Below are 17,575 nucleotides of genomic sequence, written 5' to 3'. Positions count from 1 at the left end.
TGATAATACAGTAAATGTTAATAATAAACTGTGCTAGGAGGAAAACTTAATCAGTATAAGAAAAGAGGCTCTGGATTGATTAAAATTGGTTAAATAGGTTTTAGATAAGCTGGTCAGAGAGGGCTCCCTGAGAACTTAGCATTTGAACAAATACCTTACTGAGATGCAGTAGCAAGCCATGAAAATTGTGAAGGAAGCACAACCCAAGAAGAGAACACAAGTTCAAACACTCTTAAGTAGCAACAGGCAGGACATAATCAAAGAATTTGTGGTATGTTTATTTCCAAATATTATCTGTCAGTAAACAGAAATGAAAATTCTTTTCTGAATAGATGTATTCAGGCGATTCAGCCTCTTTAAAAATGTAAAAAAAACAGTATATATATTTTGATGGTCAAGTATCTTAAACTTTGCAAATTTGAATTTTTAATTGCTATGTTTGTCAGCTATTTTTTAGTTCCAGTTTGAGATTGGTTATTGATATTATTGAAGAAATGTACCATCAGACTTCACAGTATAGGAGATGGTCTTAAAGGTGGACATATCTTTGTGCAATTCATTGCTTTAGTTTACAATTGAATATGAAATAGAAATGTAGATTTACAGATTAGAGTCTTTGTCAAAATAGAATTCCTTTATTTAAAAAAAAAATCTTTACTTTACTTCAAAAAGATAACAACTGGCATGTTTTTCAAGTTCAGTTTTACAAAAAGAGCATAAGCTGTGATGTAAGAAGGAAGTTGTGAACTTAAAGCAAGTTGTCAAGAAAAATATTGCAAGTATTTTTATGTGTGGGACATGTATTTTTTAAGTTTAGTAACTTAAATTTTAATTTAAATTGTTAATGACCTTGTTTATTCCATTAATAGATAATGAATATATAGTTGTGTATTTTTCATATTTTCTTTACCTTTTTTTCAGTTAGAGAAGTTGTAGGGTTACAGAACAATCATGTAGAAAGTACAGAGTTCCCATTTGCTTCCTCTTTCACACATAGTTTTTCCTATTATTAAGATTTTGCATAGTATGGTACCTTTGTTATATTTGATAAGACAGTATTACTCTAATTACACTATTAGCTGTAGTCCATGGTTTACATTAGGGTTTACTGTTTGTGTTGAACAGTGTTTTTGTTTTCTTAAATTTTATTCTGGTAATCTGTATGCAGTCTGAAATTTCCCTTTTTAACCACATTCACATATACAATTCAGTGGTGTTATTTACATTCATAATGTGCTTCCGTCACTTCATCCATTAGCAAAATTTTCCATTGCCCCACACAGAAACCCTGTACCAATTAAATGTTAAGTCCTCATTCCCTGCTCACACCCCAGCCTCTAGTAATCTGTATTCTAGTTTCTGACTCTGAATTTGTGTATTTATTTTATATAAGTGAGATCGTGCAATATTTGTCTTCTTTGTGTCTGGCTTATTTCACTGAACTGTGTATTTTTTCTGCATAGCTTTCCACTGGGAAGTCAGCATTGTCAACATTAGTCCTAAACTTATGAAGATTATACCAAGAGGTTATTTATTTGTTTACAATAAGAGTAGATGTAAGCAGAACTGCTTTATAAGACATGGTTCTCAGGGATATTACAGCTGGATGATAATTGAAGTATTTTCCCAAAAGTTTCATTTGAATTTTGAGGTCTTACTAATTCTCTTAAGATCTTTTTGTTATTGGGAAGTAGTTTGCATTTTTCTGCCTTTAATGAGAACAACTACAAATCTGAGTTACTTAACTATCTGGTTGGTATTTGTCAAAGCTAGCTGTTAAGTTACTCATAGCTATTTTAGATTAATCTTCCCTTGGGAGACACAGATATCATTAGATTTTATTTACATTTTCATTTGTCCATTTATGTACTATACTATTAATTTTTTTTAGGATTTACCAGTATGTAGTTACTTATATATTTGATATTATATGATCTAGAATAAACTTTAATATTAATTTTCTGTGTGCTTCGAAAAAGTTTTATTTGGGGAAGAATTTAGATGAAATGATATAATGCAAACATTTCCAGTGTGAAGATTTTAGGTACACCTGGTAGATAAACTAAATGCAGTGGTGGTTCTGTAATGTGGTGGAGACTATTGTGGCCTTTAGTTCATGAGACTGGCCTGCTATCTCGAAGGAGAGAGAGAAAGGCAGGTTTATTTCAGGTGAACTCATCACTATGTAACAAAAAAGATGAAAATGAACATGGTGTATTTGGATGAGTAAACTAGTCTGATTAGAAGACAACATTTATTCAGAAGTATGGAAAGAATGGGGATAGATTATTGGGGATCTTGAATACTTGCCAATATGCCAGGACCCTAATGGTCAATTCTGTTTGAAGAATTTTGTAATATAATGCATATGAAAGCACCTTGCAAACTATAAATTGTTGCCAAGTGCCAGGTGTCTTAAAAATGATTGTCACTCAGGTTAGTGCCCCAGATATCCCAGAGTAACTTGGGCAGTGAATAAAAAAGTATGCAAAGTCCCCTTGGGGAACTGGGGAGAAAGGAAGAAATATTCAACTTCCCCAATTGGAGAATTCCTGATACTCTCGCAAACAGTGGGGGCAACCAAATCAATAGGTTGAGCCCTTGAACTTGGGGTTTGCTCCTGTGAAACTTATTCCTGCAAAGGAGAAGCTAAGCCTATTTATAATTATGCCTAAGAGTCACCCCCAGAGAACCTCTTTTGTTGCTCAGATGTGGCCTCTCTAATCCAACTTGGCAGACAAACTCACTGCCTGACCTCCTACATGGGACATGACTTCCAGGGGTATAAATCTCCCTAGCAACATGGGGCAGAATTCCCTGGATGAGCCAGGACTCAGCATCATGGGATTGAGAAAGCCTTCTTGACCAAAAAGGAAAGAGAAAAAAAGAGACAAAATAAAGCTTCAGTGTCTGAGAAATTTCAGAGTTGAGAGGTTATCCTGAAGGTTATTCTTATGCATTACATAGATATCCCTTTTTAGTTTATGGTGTATTTGGAGTGGCTGGAGGGAAATGCCTGAAACTGTTGAGCTGTGTTCCAGTAGCCTTGATTCTTGAAAACCTTGTGTCTGATGCTCCTTTTATCCAGGTTATGTACAGATGAGTAACAAAATAAGGATAAAAATAAATAAATAGTAGGGGGATAAGGAGTAAAGTAAATTGGGTAGATTGGAATACTAGTGGTCAATGAGAGGGAGGGGTAAAGGGTATGGGATGCGTGAGTATTTTCTTTTTTCTTTTTCTTTCTTTTTCTGGAGTGATATAGATGTTCTAAAAATGATCATGGAGATGAATATGCAACTATGTGATGGAATTGTGAGTTACATTAATTGTATACCATGGATGGACTGTTTGTGTATGAAGATTTCTTAATAAAAATATTTTTAAAAATGATTGTCACTCAGTTTAGAGAACTAAATTTGTCATTTAATGAGTTTATACTGGCCTTGTTTGTAACCTTTCCAAAATGAAAAGACGCTTCTGGTAAAGAGAGAGGTACGTGGCTAGTGAAGAATGGAACAAGATGGTAAAGTTTTCTGGCTGAAAGAGAATGGTTGCTGTTCACAAAGAAGTAATTTACAAGGAGTGTGACTGCAGAGAGCAAGAGAATTTTTCTTTAGACAAGTGATAGTATGGTTTCTAAGTATCTGGTAAGAAGTTAGAAATTCATGCGTCCCTCAATTTGCTTTCATTTTACTGGGATAGTTACCCTCAGTGACTTGGAAAATGCGAAAATTCTTTACTGTGCATCGATATTCTTAATTACTATATAATTTCTTCTGATATCCCTAAACAGGGTTGTACTTGTTACCTGTGTTGTTGGGAATCACAAAAAAATGACATGCTTATCCAGTATAGTAAAATTAATATTAAAAATTCCATGGTACACATTTCATGGAGCATGAATTTATCATGAACATTTCCATATTAAGCACCTTGATTCTATTTTATTGTCCAAACACAAACACTTTTTAAAAAATCTTGATCAGTACACTATCCAGATATGTTTCAATTATTAGTCTGATCATCTCCTTTGGACAACACAGTATCCTTTTATTAGCAGGACTGAGGCATCATAGGCTTCTTTTTAAAAATATTTTTATTGATTCCTGGTGCCTGCCCATGCAAAAAAATATATATATATTTTTATTGAGAAATCTTCACACATATACACTCTATCCACAGAATACAACCAATGGCTCACACTTTCATCATATAGTTGTACATATTCATCAACATGATCATTTGTACATTTGCATCACTCCAGAAAAAGAAATAAAATGGAACAAGAAAAACTCATGCATCCCATATTCCTTACTCCCCACATTGACCACTAGTATTTCAATTTACCAAATTCGTTTTACCCCTTAGCCCCCTATTATTTATTTTTATCCATATTCTTTTACTCATCTGACCACACCCTGGATAAAAGGAGCATCGCACAAGGTTTTCTCAATCACACAGTCACATTCTTAAAGCTATATAGCTTACAATCGTCTTCAAGGATCAAGGCTACTGGAACACAGTTCTACAGTTTCAGGTACTTCCCTGCTACTAGCTACTCCGATACGCCATAAACTAAAAAGGGGTATCTATATTGTTTTAGTCTGCTAAAGCTGCCAGAATGCAACATACCAGAGATGGATTGTTTTTTTTTGAGGGGGGATTTATTTAGTTAAAAACATATAATTCTTCAGAGGAAAGGCAGCTAACTTTCAACTGAAGTTCCTTCTCACACGCGAAGGCACAAAGCGATCTCTGCTGACCTTTTCTCCAGGCCTCTGTGTTCCAACAACTTTCCACAGGGTGATTCCTTTCTGCATCTCTGAAGGCCTGAGCTGAGTGGTGAGTGCTGAGATGAGGTGTACTGAGCTGCTCGGGCTGTGCTACATTGAGCTCTCTCATTTAAGCATCCAGCCAATTAAATCAAACATTATTCATTGCAACAGGCATGCCTCCTAGCCAACTGCAGATGTAATCAGTGACAGATGAGGTTCACATGCCATTGGCTCATGTCCACGGCAACAGAACAAAGCACCTTCACCTGGCCAACTTGACACCTGAGCCTAACTACCACATATATAATACATAAGAATAACTTCAAGGATGATCTCATGACTGTGAAATCTCTCAGCCATTGAAGCTTTATTTTGTCTTATTTCTCTGTTTCCCCTTTTGGTCAAGAAGGATTTCTCAATCCTATATCATGGGCTTCTAAAACATTCTAATTACTGCTAAGAAAACTAGACATAAGAAAACAAAAATATACTGATGTGTATACAAATTAAACTTCAGAATCTCCTTTCCAAGCCATTTTAAAGCAGAGGTCAGTGCAGATGATGATTTTTTCAATCAGTAACATTTAAATTTTATAGAGGTCTTACTCTTGGTTATAAAAGATAATATAAGGTTCTTGAGCAGCTAGAAGGAAAAATATGAGAGGATCTCATGGTAGCCCTTGATAAACTCTGGGATCTGTCCTGTGACCACTTGTTGAAGAGTACTTTGAAAACTATTCCTTTTTTATTTCTTTGCTTTGTATATATGTTATACTATACAATAAAAAAAGTTGAAATTCTAAAAAAAAAATAATAATGAGTTTAATAAAAAAACAGTGAAGGTACATTTTTATTTGTTTTCTATAGAGAATACCAAACATGCTCAAGCTTCATTGATATAAGGGACTAATGCAGGGCCCAACTCTAATTATACTCTGGACATGAACAAAAAGGTGTGTGAAGAACTGAAATAGCTGTAGCTCATGTTAGAGAAGTTATATTACACTAAAATAAAAAAAAATTTACATTTCTTTCTATGTCTGTACCAGTAATTGTAATGAATGTGGACAGAACCCTTACATGTTGAGCCTAGCAAATTTGGCACCTTTCCTCATGAATTTCTGTGAAAATAACTTAAAATATTTGGTGCTTATTTCCACTTAATAATACAGAAGTTTGGTACTCTCCTGTTAGTATCCATAAATACGGTGGATTTTAATTAAGTAGGTATTTAACTGAATTTTCTAATTTTTACAATTGTAGTCAAGGAGACCTATATTAACTCTCATACATTTTTCCATCCAGCTACATAGTACACACAAAGAACAGCTATGTAATCTGACCATGTAGTCTTCTTTGATTTCATAAATATTTCATTACTACATGAAAAAATAAGCCAGACCCCTAAGTTAAAGCAATTTTAAATGTACTTTTAGGGAATCTTATTCAATGTGGTTGTATGCTTGTACTGTTGTAATTGACTTTTCACCATTCTGTTTTATTCCAGCATTGATTTGTCCATTGCACAAAATTTGAACACCTTCTATATACAAAATATTAAGCTAAAATACTGGGAGTAGTGGGTGATACAAAAATGAATGACAATTCAGGCTTTCAAGGTAGGCTTAAAAGTTACCTTAGAACCAAAAAGTCAAATGATGAACTGAGAAGATTCTGAGTATTAGGAGTGCATGGCTGGCCTTTAAGGGAAAAGTAAGAGTAAAAGCCACTTTGCAAAGAGCTAAATATTGTAATAAACAAATGCAGTCACTGTTGGACTTAGGATAAAATCCAAAATTCTTACTGTGGCCTACAAGACTCTCATTGATCTGGTTCTTGCCTGTTTTGCCTTCTTCTATATATATTCTAGCCACACTGCCCTTTTTACTAATTCTCCAATTTACCATTATGCTTTTCTGCCCTAAGACTTTCACGACACGGTTCCCTTTGCCTGGAATGCTCCCTGTTTTATTCTTTTCCATGTCAAATCCTGTTCAGCCTTAAAGTCTCTTCTTAAATATCATTTCTTTCAAGAGACCCAGTCAGGGCTGCCGTACTGTGAATCACCTTGCCTACTATGAGGTTGTGCAGAAGGCAGCCCAATCTTAATCAAGCCCCCCTATTTATATTCTATGAAAGCCCCAGGTATGTTCCCTTCATGACAGTGAACATCTTGAAACCTTAAACTTATCTGATTATTTGTGTAATGTATAACCATAAGACCAAGGGACTACATTAGTTTGTATCCCTGGGCCCTGGCTCATTGTTTTCAGTAAATATTTTTTGAGCAAATGAATCAAATGTAGACAATCCTTGAGGAAGCTGGAAGTTTGTCAGTAAAGAAAAGAGGAAGGATGTTAGCTGAAGTCAGTATGTACAAGTAAATGTATTGTGGATTGGTCTCAGGGTCAAGATGTGAATATATTTGTAGGCATTTGTAGGTAGAAGGAAAGGAGCTATCCAAGGAGACACTGAGGATGAAAATGAATAAGGGAATAACTAAATGGAATGTGACTCCACAGGGGTTATGTGAACAAAGAGTTAGCCTTTGAAAGAGAATGAGGCCCTTTTTACCTTTAGATAGGAGAAAAAGAGGCAAACAAAGCATGAGAGAAGAGTTTGGAAACAACAGAATCAGCTATTCCAAAATAGAAGTGAGGGCTCAAGTACAATTAGATAGTAGAAATGAATGTGCTATAGCAGTTCAATTATAGTGGCTTAATATTAACAAAAAATGCTGATGGAAATTTTTCAAAATCTTGTACAATGCCAGTGGTTACACACTTGTGGCTCATATCAGAAATGATGCATTGCAATTGTTAGTCATTTATCAGAACATTTCACTTTTGGGGGTTTATGGGGATTGTGAGTGCCATAGTCATGGTGTCTCTTGTTTTCCTGCTGAATGTCTCAGCTGTACAATTGAAGAAGAGCTCTGTCTCTGGCTGCTACTGATTTGGAACAAATATGGAGAGCCATAGAGTTAAGATCATTATAAAAATGGACAAATACTGATTTGTAACTCGTTTTGATATTTCTAACTAGGAGCTTTGTTTTCTTCAATGATGTTTTATTAAGAAACTTGACCAGTTTCATGCATTCTGTCTATAATAGCAGATGTCACATAAAATGGCAAGTCCATAATTTTGAAGGACCTGGATTTGGAGTCTAAGATCACTGAAGAAGTCTAAAGCAACAGACAGTTTTACTGGATTGGTGATTTCTTCTAATTTGGAGGATATGCAAAAGAATTAATTATAGCTAAATCTGTGGGACACAGTATGTTATTGGATATCCCATTGTACCACTTTGAAACTGTTGTGTACCCCAGAAAAGTCATGCTCTTTAATCCTCATTCAGTATTGCTGGGTGGGATCCTTTGATTGTTTCCATGAAGATATGTCTCTACCCATTCAAGGTGGGGTTGCTTACTGGGAGAGCCCTTTAAGAAGGAATCATTTTGGAAGAAGCTTCAGAACCAACAGAGCCCACACAGCCAGAGACCTTTGGAGATGCATAAAGAAAACATGCCTGAGGAATCCCTATGAAATAAGAAGCCTGGAGAAAGAAAGCTAGCAAACATTGACATGTGTCTTTCCAGCTGAGAGAGAAACCCAGAACATCATTGGCCTGGATGCCTTAGTTTGGACATTTTCACAGCCTTAGAAGTGTAAACTTGCAACTTAATAAATTCCCTCTTTTAAAAGCCATTCCATTTCTGGTATATTGCATTCCAGCAGCTTTTAAAAACTAAAACAGCCATTAAGTCCTTAAAAATAAACTCACTATCTTGTAACAGACCTCTTATTTATAGGAGCAAGTAGTGAAAACATATTTTGCATGCCACAGTGTGGCCTGCAGATTCAAAGAGTGTTAGAAAAAAACAAGCAATAGGAAAGCCAAAAAAATATATTGCATGTGCCATGTTGATAGTCATCCTTAAGTATGCCTCTGTGCTTTTGGCCATGAATTAATTCTTAAAATCACGAAGTGATTGATGAGACGTAAGTCTAAAAATCCCTTTTTTTTTCCATTTTGAGAAGCACAATCCCTAGAATTTTGAAGTTCTGAAATAGCAAAGCATTCCTGAAAAAAATTAATTGTAAGGTAAAATGGTGCCACCTCTATAGAAGACAGTTTGGTGGTTCCTTATAAAGTTAAGTTTAGAATTACCATATGATCCTGAATCCTACTTCTAGGTATACGCCCAAAAGAACTGAAAGCAGGGACTCAAACATATATATACCTGCACACCAGTGTTCATATTGGCATTATTCACAATTGCTGAAACGTGAAAGCAACCCAAGTGTCCATGAACTGATGAATGATTAAATAAAATGTATTGTGTACATACAATGGAATATTATTCAGCTGTAAAGAGAAGAATTAAGTTCTGACACGTGACAACAGGGATGAACCTTGAAGATGACAGGTTGAATGAAATAAGGCAGACACAAAAGGACAGATACTGTATGGTCTCATTGACATGAAATAATTAGGATAAGCAAATTAATAGTTTCAGAAACTAGAATATAGGTTATCAGGGTCTGGGAAGTGGGGTGGGAAGGGAATGTAGAGCTAATGCCTGAATTGTACAGTTTCTGTTTGGGTTGATCATAAAGTTTAGGTAACAGATGATGGTAATGGTTGTACAACAAGGTTAACATAATTAACAGGACTGAATTATATATTTGAATGTGTTTAAAGGGAAATATTTTAGGTTGTATATATGCTACTAGAGTAAAAATTAGAAAAAAATAGGGCTGCACGACACAAACAGTGAACCCTTTTGTAAGTGATGGGCTATATTTAATAGTACAATTATAAAAAACGTTCTTTCATGGATTATAACAAGCATACTACACTAATGCAAGGTGTCGATAATAGAGTGGTATATGGAAACTGAATTTTATGCATGATTTTTCTGTAAACCTATACCTTTTCTAATAAAAAAGAAAAGAATAAATATTCATGGTATGAAGTTAATTATGAAATATAAAGTGATAAGAAGTGCTTTCCTTCAATATAATATGTTTAGAAAGTTTTTTGAGTAGCCTTCCAGAATTTTCATTTCCTTTATTTCTGTCCTCCTTCCTTTCTTATTCATATCTTCTCTTGCACTCCTTTTTAAAAAATTATGTTTGATTGCATTATATATTTGTCTTTTCAGTAACCCTATTTATGTCCTTAATAATATATCTAGGACACCTTTCCATGGCTACATGAAATGTACTATAATTTTTTTTAACTAGCTTCCTTTTGACAACAATTGTTTTCTAAAATTGTGCTGTTGTTCTTTTGTTTGTTTTAGAAATAGTGATGTTGTAGTATTGCTGTTATAATAATTAGTCTTTTTGCTTGAAGTCAAATTTCTGGGTCAAAAGTATGTTGATTTTTAAATTTTAGTAAATACTACCATTGTTCTTCAAAAATTTGCACCTCTCCCAGTTGTATATATATGCTTGGTCCCCCACACTCTTGATAATCATTGTCAGTCTGTTAATACCTCATTTTGTTTTGAATTTCTTTAATTTTGAGTGAATTTGAAGATATTTTCATATGTCCATATGATATGTTCATTGGTCACTTTTTTTTCTCAATGAATTCTTTTTTGCCCATTTTTCATTGGGTCATTTGTCTTGGTCTTAGCAGCTTGTGAGAACTCTAGGATATTAAAAGTAGCTTCAAATATTTCCTCAGTTTATTTTCTATTGTTTGTTATATAGGCGGTTATTTTTTTCTTTTTTATTGGGAAAAATAACATATATACAAAAAGCAGTAAATTTCAAAGTATGCTGCAACAATTAGTTATGGGACAGATTTCAGAGTTTGGTATGAATTATAATTCCACAATTTTATGTTTTTACTTCTAGCTGCCCCAAGACACTGAAGAGTAAGAGAAATATCAATATAATGAATCAGCAGTCATACTCATATTTAAGTCCTATCTTCTCTGTTATAACTCCATCTCCTCCTCTGATCTTTCCCAATTTTTAGGGGTATTTGGGTTATGCCCATTCCACCTTTTTCATGTTGAAAAGGGCTGTTGATTGTATGGGATAAGGATGGAAATAGCTGATGTTCTGGAAAGGCTGGCCCCTCAGGGTTTCTGGATTTATCTCATCTAGGAACCCATCTGGAGGTTGTAGTTTCTGGAAAGTAATCATAGTGCATGGAACCTTTACTGAATCTCAGATGATGCCCTAGGTGTTCTTTAGGGTTGGCAGCAATGGTTTTGGTTGGGTTTTGGCAAACCATGATAAGTGGCAATGTCTAGCTGAAAGTTGCCTAAGAGTAGCCTCCAGAGTCTCCTCACAACTCTATTTGAACTCTCTTAGCCACTGATTCCTTATTTGTTACACTTCTTTTCCCCCTTTTGTTCAGGAAGGCATTGGCAATCCCATCATGCCAGGCTCATCCCCTGGGATTCATATCCCACGTTGCCAGGAAGACTTTCACCCCTGGATATCATGTTTCGCTTGGGGAAGGGTAATGATACTACTTGGAGAGTTGGGCTTAGAGAGAAGCCACAGCTGAGCAACAAAAGAGGGCCTCTGGAAGTAACTCTTAGGCATAACTGTAGATAGGTTAAGCTTCTCTGCTGCCTAAATAAGCTTCACAAGAGCAAGCCTCAAGATCAAGGGCTTGGCCTATTGATTTGGGAGTCCCTAATGTTTGAGACAGTATCAAGGATTTCCCGGATGGTAAAATTTAATTGATCCGTATTTTTTCTCCCATCCCTCAAGGGACTTTGCCAATACTTTTAAATTATCTGCTCAGTGTAGTCTGATGTGTATCCTGGCATTACATTAAGCTATACAGAATTACAAGCCTTCCTTCCCATTCTAGGCTGTCTGTGTTTGGGTTGTTCTAATGATCTATCCAGACAGGTTGAGTTAGATTGTATGCTACAGAAGATTTTGGTTCTGGACGAAATAAACCTCTCTTCCTTTCATCTCATAGAGTATACGAAATTCTAAAATACAGGGTCTTCCTTACCCCTGTATTCTGATTTACCTTAGTCCTACCCTGATCAGCTTCATTCTTGTCTCTAGTTGAAGCCTGATTTCTTTTTCAGTTTCTTTAACTGTTGTTGTATGTTGCAATGCTGCCTTTCAGACCTGCTGAACATCTACTCTCTGTCTCAGGTGTCACACAGGTACCCAAAGTTCCAGGAAAATGTCAGGTCATACATATACAGCACAGCTTCTCAAATCCAGAAATAGCAATTATGGCTCTGGACTAAACGTGACTGCTATAAAGCTTACAATCTAGGCTCCAGTTTTCTAAGTATTTTCTAAATGTGACCATACAATGTTTGCTCTTTTGCTTCTGGCTTACTTTGCATCAGATAATGTCCGACAGGTTCATCCGCAACGTTGCATACCTCACGACTTCGTTCCTCTCTGTAGCAGTGCAATATTCGATCATATGTATATACCACAGTTCACCGTTCTGCCTCTCAGTCAGTGTATCCTTCAGACACTCATCCATTGGACATCATGGATAATATCCAAAGTCAACAGTTCATGTCTTATGTTATCCTCACTTACTTGTATAATCATCAGCACTGTCAATTTTAAACAATTTTCATTGCTCCTAGGAGAAAAATAACTGATAAACACACACTCACCAAATAGAAAATCTAAAAACCTTCCCTTAACGCTTGTTGCTCCACCCCCAATTATTTACCCTTGATATTGCTGTGGTACTGTTGCTGTCTTCCTGTTACACATAGCCCATAGCATGCATGTTGCCATTTATTTTTAATTATGTTCCTTTTTTGGCTTCTAGGTTTTATGTAATTAATTAATGTCCTTCCTGTGCTTCAAAATATATATTTTAAAAATTCACTCTTATTTTCATTAAATGCTTTTATGGTTTCATATTTTATGTTTAACTATGATAGATCTGGAATTTATTTTGGTTTGAGAAAAGAAAGTAGAGATTCAGGCCTTAAGTCTTCCAGGTAGCTAGCCAGTGTCTTGACACCCTTTTTTTTTTTTTTAAGCAATCTGTATTTCCATTGAAGCCTTAAATTTGAGATTTTCTGGCCAATATACGTGTTATGTTTTTAGTAGCATCTAATAAAACAGAAGTTGAGTTGGAGGATCTGTATTTGTAAAGTTGTAGGATTCCCGTGTAAATTAAGAATGCTTATTGTCTTTGCTAAGATTAGGAGAGGAGAGATATTATGTGTCAGAAGAGAGAGCTTAGATTCTGCAAAGTGCTGGAACTGAAAAGTAAGCAACTATGAAGGGATTACAGTATCCACTAGTTAGGTTGCAGGTACACTCTTAGTGTATCATGAGGCTTAACCCCTTCTGTAAAAAACTGTAGTCTAAAGTAAGAACATTATTTTTCATGAGAATGCATTTTACATGAGATGTACTATAACAAATAGGAATTGTTTTTGTGGAAATTTTATTCTGTAATTTAATAAAATTTGTAACTGGAATTCATTGATCCTATTCAATGAAAAACTTTAAAATAAAGTTCCTAAAGTTAAAATGGAGTTTTGTAACTACCAAAACTTAAGAGTTAATATAAATATCTGAAGTGTCCAAATTTTTGAACGATTTTTGTTGGTTTGTCTTCTTATGTATTTCCATAAATTCTTTATGTATTCTGAATACCTATCTTCTCTGTAAGATATATGTATTGCAATTTTTTCTCCCAATTATGGTTTGCCTTATTTTCTAAATCTATGATACATTTTGAATGATGTATCATAGATTTTGAATGATTCTTTCTGGATGATGTGAGGAAAAAGGCAAGTTTCAATTTAAAATTTGAGTATACTGCTATACTGGTAAAAAAAAAAGTTAATATAAAGTTGATTACTTTAATAAACTAAATTGTGTCTCCTGAGAATTAAAATCTTATTAGTTTATTATCAAGCTGTCCTGATCAAAGTGGAAGTCTTGAAAATTGTAATATTCAAAGAGCAGTGTTTTGTTGCATTTTCTGGTTTTCGAATGGATTGGTTCAGGAAGAATCATTCCACTATAAATTATATATCAAGATATATTGTGATTGAAGCAAAAAATGGGAAATAAAACTTTGACTGTATCATGAATGAGACTAAAAATTACTTAAGGGAAAGGTCTGAGTTTTGGTGAGGTGGATGAAACCTCTCACATACTTCCAGTTTTTGCTAAAGAGTGGTAGCAAATATGAATTGAGAAGAGTAGTGGGCTAAATGTTAGGTTATTTTTCTTGACACAGGGCAGATTTGGGATTTATAGATAAGCAAATGTTTAAGGTATAAAGTTAGTAAAAGTATATTTACCAATTTGTTACATTTTCTCTGAAATTCACTATCAACTGAAAAGAGCCTGGATACATGACATTAAAGGAGGAAGCACCAATTATTTGCCTGCAAATAAGGCCAGCATACAGTTTTCATTGATTATATTTGGAATGTGTTAAAATATAAAAGTTCTAGAATCATCTTATAAACATCAACAGGAAATGAACTTTCAAACCTGAATGATTAGAATTTTGTTTTTAATATTTTCACTTGATGGCAACCCATAACCTAAAACCTAGATATGACTCCAAGCAGCTGTTATTTACTCTGAATACTTAAGAGCAAATTGCAATTTATTACTTACAACATGGTTCTGAGACCTTTAAACTTTAGAATCAAACCATCTAACTTTGTAATATTTGTCTAGATGTTAAAGTTAATTGCACTCCATGAAAAATTTTAGAAGATAAGCTAAGTCAGAATGTGTTTTCTACTGTTGTTTTGAAAAGAATCTAGAATTTAACGTGAATCAGGTACATATATTTTGATATCTTTTGGTACTGTATCACAGTCCCACAAAAATAAATAATTTCCTTGGTGTATAGAGAACCAGTAGAGAAATGCAAAACATTAAACAGTAATGTCCATATTGACTTTATTTAATAATTTATGGATTATATTAAATTAATAGATATACATGAATGGTGTAAAAAAGTTCATATTTGTCTTCATTATGCTATAGTTAAAGCCAATTCTTTAAGTGTGTCTTTGGCAGCAGAATTTCTAAGTTTGAAATTTTAGACTTCCATTGATTGAAGTACTCTTAATATTAGTAAGTGATCTTTGAAGGTTACTTGACTGATTTAACCTTTCTTTCAAAATAGTTGGAGGCATTTATGCTTGGGATTGAAACTACCAGCCCTCTGAAAATGAAGGAGAATTAATTTTTAGGATTAATGTAGGATTCAAAAACATAAATTACATGCCAAACAGACCAGATGATGATTTACAGCATAAAAATTCAAGGTTCTCAGTGGATTTTGTTTTACCTTCTATGGTCTCATCCTATTCTTAAATAATATACTGTTCCCCTCCTTCTTATGGAAACATAGCAGTCTTTATTGTCTGTCTCCTTAGAATCATAGCCCAGACTTGATAAGAAAAAATTGGAAATAGAAAGCAAGCTAGGACTCCAGACTAACTGAGATACAGACCCCAATATGTCATATTCAGCATCCAAGGCTTAGAACAGTCGTTATTTGTTGAATGAACTAGCAAATGATTTACTTTGTTTTGAGAAACAGATTGATTTCCATGTACTACTTACATCACTGTTGAAACTAGGAGTTCTAAACATACAAAATTGTATTTCTTATGGCCAGACCATTTTTATGTTTCAACATTACACTTTTCCTTTCTTGCGTGGTTCGTTGATAAAAAGAAGAGCTGACTTGCTATCTAACTGCATAAGCCTCATTAGTGATATTATTTTTTAACCCTATTAAAAAATGAATGTTTTGCATTAGTGATATTGTTATTTTAGCTATGAAAAATGAATGTTTCATAATCTGAATAAAATATTACTTTAGCTTTGTAGCACCAATTTGGAGTTGTATTAATTTTTATACCCATCAGATAATAGGTTAAGAAAGGACAACTCCTCTTCCCTCCCCCAATTAATTCTAAGTAGTGTTGTGATGCTATGTTTAGAAATGTGTACATTTTCATTCTTCTGTGATAAAAATGGCTTCTAATATTTTATCGTTTAGTGTCATATAAGTGATTTCATTCCATGATCATTTGTTCATTCACATGTATTTTTATTTTTAGCTTTAAGCGAAAGACATGAGGCCTAAGACTGAGATGAGGTTGTTTTGAGGTCATCTGATTTCTGACTAGAAGGTGTGCGATCGCCTCGTCCTGAAACCACTGCAAACAGAATGGTAATGGCAAAACATAAGAGAGAGAGGGGCCCTCATGTTCCTCCATGTTTGTTCTCCTTCCCCGATTCCTTCCTGTTAAGATTTAAACATTTTTTAAAGTTGTGAACAAAAAGATTTTAGACAACATATTGGCTAATCAATTTGAAATTGATTCAAATGTTTAACAGAAATATTAACCATATAAATCTACATTTTAAAATCTTTTAAAGTTGTGTACATGTAGTTTTAAAAAAATGAGCACTAGTTACCTACTTAAGTACCAACAAAATGTTGTTCATGAAAACCTGGGCCATCAGGTATTTAAAGATTAAAATATTTTCTTTCTTTAAAAACCAGTAGGGTTTGCTCTTAAACAAGAGCAAATTCAGACTTAGTAAGGTTTCAGACTAGAAAGTAAGGATTCCTGTCACCACTTTCTTTTGCTACATTAAGGGATTTTGATGTTTTATGTATATTTTTTTCCCCTTTTAAAATATAAAGTACCTATTGAGAGTGGAAGTCTTATCAGTCTAACTCTACATTCAATATTACATTTTTCTTAATTCAAAATGTATTTTATACCTAAAATAACTTTTTTTTTTCTTTTTCACTGCAGTAGAACATTTTTCTTGGGTGGGGGGTGGGTACTTCTCTTTATTAGGTTTATTCAGATGGACTGTATCTTGTTAAATATGGTGATATAGTAGAGCTTAAAAGACAATTATTTGTTTTCTTCTAGAGACTCGATTGTCACTATAGTTCTATGCATTGCTTAATTTTCTGAAAACAGTATTTTCTTGTCCCTTAATTTCAGATGTTGAGAGTGACTTAAAATTTATAAGTGTGTTATTTTTCCTCATTGCATGTATGTGACTTTCTGTAATGTTAGAGAGAATTGTTCACATGCACTAAAAAAAGTTACTTCTGAGCTGGCTTTGTAAACCCAGACACTGTCTAGGTTGACTGGAAATCTGATGATTCCATGATCTCAACTTATACTAAAACTTGCCAGCCTAGTCTTGTTCTAAAGGAAAGCAGTGCAGGATAAGTTGTTTCTTTGTTTTATTATATTGCCTGATGTGTTGTTTTATACTTTTCCTGAAATTGTGAACTCTGATCTCTTGATCTTCTATGGGCAGTTTAAATAGATTGGTTTGAATAGCATGTTCTTTAACCTATAGTAGAAAAATTGTTCACTTTTGTGTATTAAGGTTGTATTGAGAAACAATTATTGGTTGTTTTTATTTTGGAAATTCTCATTTTTTATATTTAGCCAAACAGAATTGTTTTTTCTTTTCTTTCTTTGTTTTTCCCCCATTTAAAGCCTATCTATATTAGTTCTTTTTGAGTTTAGAAGAGCTTTGAAGAACATATTTCTTATTTCATGTGCAACAGAAGCACAGACACATGATCAACAGTATAAATTGGCTTTAAAAAGTAGTTTCTAAAGGTATGGGTTGCAAATGAATAAATCTATAGTTTGTCTATGGATATGAATGTCACTTTAACAGTAGCCTTTAAAAGAAAACAGAACTAATGCCACTTTAATCTCAAACCTCAGATTGTAGGTATGAATAGTTTTTGATAAATAGGTGATATGTGTCAGTAGAATTTTGTATTTA

General features: G+C 34.0%; 1 protein-coding gene across 3 annotated transcripts in view; it reads left to right on the top strand.

Annotated features, from left to right (window-relative positions):
• Nucleotides 1-17,575, top strand: part of XKR6 (XK related 6) — a 339,020-nt gene that overhangs the window by 110,892 nt on the left and 210,553 nt on the right. For 2 of the 3 annotated variants that reach the window (XR_013172450.1, XR_013172451.1), the window contains exon 2: nucleotides 15,862-15,974. The exons of the other annotated variant lie outside the window; for it this stretch is intronic. The gene's annotated coding sequence lies outside the window, so the exon portion shown is untranslated. The remainder of the gene's footprint in view (nucleotides 1-15,861; nucleotides 15,975-17,575) is intronic. 3 annotated transcript variants of the gene reach the window in all.

The sequence above is a fragment of the Tamandua tetradactyla genome, chromosome 3 (genome assembly GCF_023851605.1).
Source record: "Tamandua tetradactyla isolate mTamTet1 chromosome 3, mTamTet1.pri, whole genome shotgun sequence".
Classification (NCBI taxonomy): Eukaryota; Metazoa; Chordata; class Mammalia; order Pilosa; family Myrmecophagidae; genus Tamandua; species Tamandua tetradactyla.
Note: the sequence above shows the minus strand (reverse complement) of the source record. Positions and strands in the feature narration are given on the sequence as shown.